Below are 8,146 nucleotides of genomic sequence, written 5' to 3' on the forward strand. Positions count from 1 at the left end.
ACTGGCCGTAATTTTTCCGTGTGAGCAGTTTTATTACTACATCCGTGGTCGAAGCATTGTGGTCGAGACTGATCACAGACCCCTCATTGGTCTACACTGCAAGGACTTCCACAAGATCTCCCCCAGGCTACACCGTTTGTTGCTTCGTCTCCAGCGTTCCACCATCAAATGTGTATATGTTGACGACCTCCCGGTTTGCGCCAGATTCGGCGTTGGCAGCTTCAATTGAAAACTCGGTCTACAACGTCATCTAAGCCATTTCCTGCACGAGCTGCCCTGACATTGTGTATATCGGAGAGACAGACCTACGGCTGCACGAAAGATTCCGTGAAAACCGCCGTCTCGTCACCTGAAGATTGCCAAAAAACCTTCCTTCGGAACAATCCACACATGCAGCTGACCATTTCTCGACCTCCGGCCATACTGAGCTAAACATGCGTGTCTGTGTTATCAGGTCAGGTTTTTCCTCCTCCCACGTGCGAAAGAGACAAAAAGCGTCTTTATCTTCAACCTCAAAACACAATTCCCCCTTGGTCTCAACACCAAACTTACTTTCAAGTACTAAATCTTTTGGCACTTTGATACTTTCAGAGGTCGGCATTTTAGGTCGCCCTCACTCACCCTCACCCTCACAGCCACACTCACCTAAGCCCCTCACTCACCCTCACAGCTACACTCACGTTCAGCCCCTCACTCACCCTCACCCTCACAGTCACACTCACCTTCAGCCCTTCACTCACCCTCACTGAACCTCACGGCCCTCACGCACTCACCGCCCTCACGGCCCTCACGGCCCTCACGCCCCTCACGCCCCTCACCGCCCTCACGGCCCTCACGCCCCTCACTCACTCATGGCCCTCACGCCACTCACCGCCCTCACGGCCCTCACCGCCCTCACGGCCCTCACGGCCCTCACCACCCTCACCGCCCTCACGGCCCTCACGCACTCATAGCCCTCACCGTCCTCACGGCCCTCACGGCCCTCACGCACTCATAGCCCTCACGGCCCTCACCGCCCTCACCGCCCTCACGGCCCTCACCGCCCTCACCGCCCTCACGGCCCTCACGCCACTCACCGCCCTCACGCCACTCACCGCCCTCACGCCACTCACGCCACTCACCGCCCTCACGCCACTCACGCACTCATGGCCCTCACGCCACTCAGGCCAGCTTCAGATGGGGCAATTTCGGCCAGAAACTTTACGTCGCAACACCAGCTAAACGCGCCGCCCGCGATCACACGCAGCAACCAATTGCTGCAATTTGCAGTCGTCATCATAAAATTTTATTTTTCGTGCACTATTTAGACACAATTACGCGTTATAAACGTGTTTTTATGCATTTAAATCCCGTTAAGAATACTAATGTACCTTTCTCAAACAGTTTATTTCCAAAAAACGATCGATTTCAAACGAGAACAAAGTCTTTCGGTGTCATCGTCACCGGCACGAGGTATCACGTGAAAATTTTGCGTCCCTGATTAGATGCAGCCGCTTCAAACGTATTCGAATTGCTCCGAGTTGCTTGCTTATTTCGAGCCGGACCCGATCATAGCAATTCGTGTCGATCTAGGGAAAGCTAGAGAACAACCCGCGATTAACACTTAAATTGCTGAGAAAGATGCTCGATCTGAAGGGGGCCTCACGCACTCACCGCCCTCACGGCCCTCACGCCTCTCATGCCACTCACTGCCCTCACGCCACTCATGGCCCTCACACCCCTCACGCACTCACCGCCCTCACACCACTCACGCACTCATGGCCCTCACGCCACTCACCGCCCTCACGCACTCATGGCCCTCACACCCCTTACCGCCCTCACCGCCCTCATGGCCCTCATGGCCCTCACGGCCCTCACGGCCTTCACCGCCCTCACGGCCCTCACGGCCCTCACCGCCCTCACAGCCCTCACGGCCCTCACTCACCCTCACACTCATGAATTTTCCTGGTTCAGAAACTCACTCACCCTCACCTCACCTGTGAAGATGAGGGTGAGTGAGGGTGAGTGAGAGCCCTCATGAGTGAGGTTTGCCGAGGTATGGATACTTTAGACCCATGTTCCGGATAAAAAAAACAGGACGCGGGATGGCCGAAAAAACATGCTTTTCGTGCAAGGCTCGTCAAATTATGAGGCGCTGGAGAAATGCAGCCTTCTGCGTTAAGTCCTTATTTCGAACTCTTTTTGTTCGCCTTCCACCCATTGAAAAGCATGCGGGAAGGGCCTTAGAACGCACCTGGTATCGCTGCGCCGCAGCGTTCTTCCGCATCGAAAAGTTCGTCTGCTTTCCTCGCCGTCACAATGGCAACGAACGCCGAATGAATAGAAGCACGAACGGTACCGCCGCGTGAAGCCAGCAACAGCTGACGCCATTTTACGAACGCCGTCTGCTAGCCAAAGCCGAACGCGGTGTGTCAGATCGCCTCCGCCGGTGCGCCGTTGGCAAAGACGACGAAGCTGAGACACGCCGACGGCGATCGAGCAAGCAACAACACCGCGGGACGACTGCAACGGCGGCATTTATTCGGATCAAAGGCCGGCTTCGCCGGTGCGCCGCTAGCAAAGACGACGAAGCTGAGGCACGCCGACGGCGAATGGGCGAGCAACAACACCGCGGGACGACTGCAACGGCGGCATTTATTTGGATCACAGGCGCGAAATAAGCAAGAACAATTTTTATTTGAATCATAACACCCGATATCCAAGTTGGGGACCACATACCTTTGCTGGGTCTTTCCTGTGAACTTTTTACAGAGACACGGGGTGCCGCATTAAAAACCCAAGTAGCACAAAATGTGGCTGCAACGTTACTGGAATGTTGTCAGGTAACGTTGCCGAACGCTGCTAACGACCGCGGATTCTACACTCCAGTAACGTTACACCACAATGTTACAGTAACGTAACTGCATACGTTACCTGGACATTACCCAAATAATGTTACTGGAACGTTGTTAGAAAACGTTGCCAAACGTTGCTAATTGCCACCAGTTCTACCTTCCAGTAACGTCACATCAAAATGTTGCAGGAACATAGCTGTCTATGTTACCTGGATGCTAGATCAGTGATGTTACTCGGACGTCGTCGCTAACGTTGCTAGTTGTTGTTAATGGCCACGAATTCTACCATCCAGTAATGTTACACCAAAATGTTGCACTGACATTACGGCTTACTTAAAAGTGAAGGAATAAAAATGTGAAGAACATACACAAACGACCACTCTTTCATTTCGCAACAACGTTTATTTTTTGAGGAGCAAAGAGTCGCATACAGGTCGAGATCAACTAGATACCGAAGGTGGAGTGTTACTGACTCATCCCTTATCTCCCTAAAGTTCCTTTGATCAAGCCTTCCTTTTGCAGTTAATCTTGACCTGTGCGCGAGTCTTTGCTTCCAAAAAACGAGCGTCGTAACTAAATGAAAGAGCGGTCATCTGTTTTTCCTCAGTGGTTTTATTCTGTTAACTTTCAGTAAACATTTTTACAATATGCTGGCACTGGCCAGATATTACTGTATGTGTTACTTGGACATTACTGAACACTGTTATCCGAAAATACATTGACAAGCGCTGCCAGGAAACTGCATTTATGGTTGTCATGAAGTCATTTTTTGAGCTGGTGCCTGATATGAGTAAATGGATGTGCATTACAAGCCATTAATGAATCAGCATTTTGAAATCCTAGAAGCAGGACTCCGGAAGAAAACAAGAAGTTATTGGAATAAATTTATTTCAAAAACGAAACCAACATTACAAGTACCAGAGAATTCTTCTGTTTCTTACAAGCTGTTAGATCTACAAAATTGTAAAGAACACACTAAATTACAAGGCTGATCTGCATAAAAATAAAAATGTAAAATATTAAAACTCCCAGCAACATAAAGCAAGTAGCCTAAAATAAAATTCTAATTATATCTCAAATTACACCCAATCTTGGGCTAGGACATATAAATAAATAATGGAGGCAATAAACCAAAAATGACTAGAAAAAGAACATAAATTTTAAATCTTCTAAAAATACCACACTAATGTGTACATAAATTAAATAAAAGAAACCACTAGCTGGGGCTAAAATGTATGCATGAATAGAAATTAAAGGTAACATATGCATATTACAAATTGACATAAAAAATTCAAACAACAGGGACTCTACTCATGGGATGGCTGTAAAAAAGGAGAAAGAAATCATTAGAAAAAAAAGCATTTTAAATGATTTAGGTAGCATGAATTTTTTTTTTTAATTCTACGCATTTAGCACGGTTAACCAATTCCATGCTTCCAACTGGGATCAAAGTAACCAACTACTAACATTTAAAACTAACAGAAAAATAAAGGCAGAAACATGCTGAAAAACAGCGCAAAATGCACGGATAAGAAAACACACAGGACAAGGCACTGTGTGTTCTTTTTCCTTTGTCTGGTTTTCACACCGTTTTTCAACATGAATTCTTACCAACTAGCCCAGCCCAACTGTCCATCCTTGTAATCAGAAACATGCTTGCCTTCTCCCCTTGTGGCAGCCCCTCAGTCACTCCTGAGAAGAGGCACACTGCTTCTGCAAAAAAATAACAGAAAAAAGTTGGTTGCATTCAGAAAATGGGTGCCTACTTCAGGGCAGAGAGTGTCATCAAGATAAAAAAAGAAATGCCTACATCTGTCCTAGCAGTTTCACCACAGTTTCTTTGCATGCACAAGCCATTCTTTTCATCCAGTCTAGACTTTTACCGCAAAGTGTGACCTACCCACAGAAGACAGTGGATACGCGACTGATTCTTTTCTGGCAAGGTAGGCGGCTGTTCTCGGCCACTCACTTTTTCCCACTTCAACCTTCTATTTATTCATGCGTGAAAGGCACTTTCTTAAGAAGGAAACAGCTATTTTCTGCAGCGCCTTTTTTATTTTGTATTTGTAGATTTAACTTTGTTTTCATTTTATCCTAAGAGAATAGCTTTCTTTTTAAGAACATAGATGTTCTTAAAAAAGACGTGCCTGCCCTCTTCGTCAATTTTTTGTAACCGACAGAACCGTGGACCTGTCAGATCTTTGACATGCAGTATATTACTGTATGTCGAATATCCGGCAGGTTCACGGTTCTGTCGGTTATAATAAATTAACAAAGAGAGGAGACACGTCTTTTCTTTTCCCCGTATCATGGGCCACGGAGACAGATCACTGCCTCAAGGACGGCTTCGTCTTGAAGCAGAATAGGTCTCTTCAAGGACGAAGATATATATACGCTTTTGAATGGACGTACATTCATCACTGCACCTGATGATCACAGCTTTTAAAAGTGTCGTTAGTGTTACCGTGTCTTATTGGCCTCATTAACAGAAGTCATCATTTACTAAAAAAAAAAGAATAGAAGGTGACAAAAAAAGGTTCCTTCCTTTTATATATATATAAGTTTATAAGTTACAATAAATATTAAAACACTGCTATCCTCCCGGCACTAAAAAGAAAAATATTTCTACTGCTCAAATAGGCTACGTTCAATGAAACAACTTCGATGAAATGGCGTTCAATGAAACAGCGTTCGATAAAACTGCGTTCAATGAAACAGCTTCGATGAAACAATGTTCAATGAAACGGCGTTTGATGAACTGTCCGGACCCAGGGGCAATGTCAATGAGCCTCATATTTTCTACAATGTCAAGCTCATTGCAGACAATGTCATAACATAGTGTTCTTTCATTGGCTAAATAAATTTCTTAATACTTAAAAATGTCTTTATGTAAATAGACTAATGCCTTTGTTTGAAATCTGGGCTTGTTTTAGGATGCAAAAGTATTTTTCGGGAGCTTAAGCAAAATTAGAAATATCATATTACCATTTTCTTGGTCCTAGCTGGTGCATGCCTGACTGATTCAGCAGCAGCCCATTTGGCGTCGGCTTCCTGCACGATGATGGCTGGCTCATTGTTTTCTGCCTTCTGTTTAAAGCAGGTGCGCGCAGCTCCTGTTTCAAAAGTATATAATTACAACACAACGTCAGCTACCACAGTGAAATATCGACAATTTCATGCCCTACTTCAGCATAACTTGGCAGACATCGGTAACTATGAAATCAGCCAGGGTGTCTAGCAAATTCCTCCTTTTAAGTTCCCCAGCTTTTCCAGGTTTTAAATTTCCTGTCCATTACAGAAGTTTGGAGATGTGGTACGAAGTGCTACTAAACACCTCATAAGTGAACACCACTCACAATTTAAAACAATTTATTGAAATCGGTCTTTATGTTGCTCAAGAAGTCAAAGACTTACAAAGTTTCGGGCAATGTTATTTAGCACAGCCACGTCAATGCACGACTCTCCTGGCTTCGTCGCACACCACCGCATTACTCGCCCTGGCTATTTTCCCTGATTTGGCTAACTTTTTGATTATCTCCCTGACAATTCCCTGACTTTTCCAGATGATCCGAAATTTCCTGACAATTCCAGCTTTTCCAAGGTGCTAGACACCCTGTCAATGAGCCAGATAGCTCGGGAGCGAGGCATGGGACAAAACTCCACTCTAGTGAGCTCATGTGAGCTGCTGTCACATGCTTCACCAGGACACAGTTTCCTTTCATCTAAAAGAGCCAAATCCAGAAAACTGAAACCAAGCAAATTTTTGTATGAATTCAAACTATATTCGTTGGTCCATGAATCTCAAATGCTCCTACAGTGAAATCGGTCAGAGTACGCTATAAAAAACCACAGCAGAGGTGGCTGCGGCACATGGCTCAAAGCTATACTGATAAGCAAACATACCAATTTATCTGTTTTGCTTCATGTGTATTTCGCCTTTTTAGAAAAAAAAGCTCCTCACTTGTGTGCCCTGTTTAGCTATAGCCATTTGTTATTAAAAGGCAACTCTGCTTAATTCCAAAACTTTTGGAATTATAAGACTTCAAATAAAAATAAAAAATAAATTTAAAAAGAAATATAGAAATAACTATTTTATTTCATGCATTGGTGGAATATTTCCTATGCAATTTTGCTTTAAACATAGCCCAAATAAAACCCGAAACATCGGCTTCTACAGGCAACGATGGCAGAGACGGAGGAGACATGACCAATCCCATGGTACAAATGATGATGTGCTACCCCTGCGAGGACGACGCAAACAGACGGGCCTGAGTGTTGTCTGCTCCGTGTCGGACGACATCTGCACCACTGCAACCTACGCTAAAGCCAAGTTTTCTCAAAGGAATAAATATCTCAGGAACATTAGTATGCAGCGAGGTCTACTAAATAGTACATAAATAAGCCATTGAGTATGTGAACATTGTGCAAACAATGCCATTATTATTTAACAGAGGTGAACCATGAGAAACGTGCACATCCAGGTCTGTGCCAATCATGTGGACACCGCTGAAGCAACTTTTGGAGAAGACATTGCTCAAGTCAAGGACTGACTGTGCATGGAAAAAACAAAGAAAACGTAACAATGCACCTGACATGGTAAATTGATGTTTGGTGCACTGAAGCCGTAGTAGCAACTGCGCTGTCGTTTGCGCCTACATTGTCAGCTAGGGTTGGCAGTTTGCTGATCCATTTCATAAAGATTTAAATGGAGATAATATTGGACATGTGGTTTTCCTAGATGATACTGAAGAAGCCTTTGTTTTCTCTCACTAACAAAAATGAGACAGAGTCTGCAAAATGGCGGGCCCTTGTGCGCTGCCATCTTCCAGCTCAGGTGCTCCCCAGATAATCCGATTATGAAGGCTTGCTAAAGCGTCACTAAGCTAATTGACAGATTGGTACCCTGAGAGCACGTTTTCCTACCCATGGTGGCTAGACTACTTTTGGAAACATGACTGCTTACAAACGTGTATAGCTGATTGTGTCATTCAGCTATATGGTAATGTACCTTACACCAAAGAGTGCTCGGTGGTGTAAAACAAAATGTACCACCTTTCTTTAAGAAGTGGTCAATCCTAACGCTGCCCAAACCATTCCACATATAAAGCAGAGGACAGGTTCATAAAAAGTGCTAGGGTTAGAGTGCACAAACAGCAAGCATTCTAATGTATCCTTTGACCAGAAAGCATAGATAAATAAACGAAATAAATTAAATTGTAAAATAAAAATGACTAGTACAGCAGAATTATGCAAACATGAGGTTGCAGCAATACAAAGCAAACATATGCACCATCAAATTAAAAATATCCACT

At 44.7% G+C, this 8,146-nt stretch overlaps 1 long non-coding RNA gene across 1 annotated transcript; it reads left to right on the forward strand.

The window, feature by feature from the left end:
* The first annotated feature begins 5,854 nt into the window (after window positions 1-5,854).
* On the forward strand, window positions 5,855-7,199 carry LOC115321936. The gene is made up of 2 exons (XR_005716899.3): window positions 5,855-5,934; window positions 7,012-7,199. It is a non-coding gene; the product is annotated as an uncharacterized LOC115321936 (long non-coding RNA).
* The last annotated feature ends 947 nt before the right edge of the window (window positions 7,200-8,146 follow it).

Source organism: Ixodes scapularis, unplaced genomic scaffold (assembly GCF_016920785.2).
Source record: "Ixodes scapularis isolate PalLabHiFi unplaced genomic scaffold, ASM1692078v2 PGA_scaffold13__105_contigs__length_92229423, whole genome shotgun sequence".
Taxonomy (NCBI): Eukaryota; Metazoa; Arthropoda; class Arachnida; order Ixodida; family Ixodidae; genus Ixodes; species Ixodes scapularis.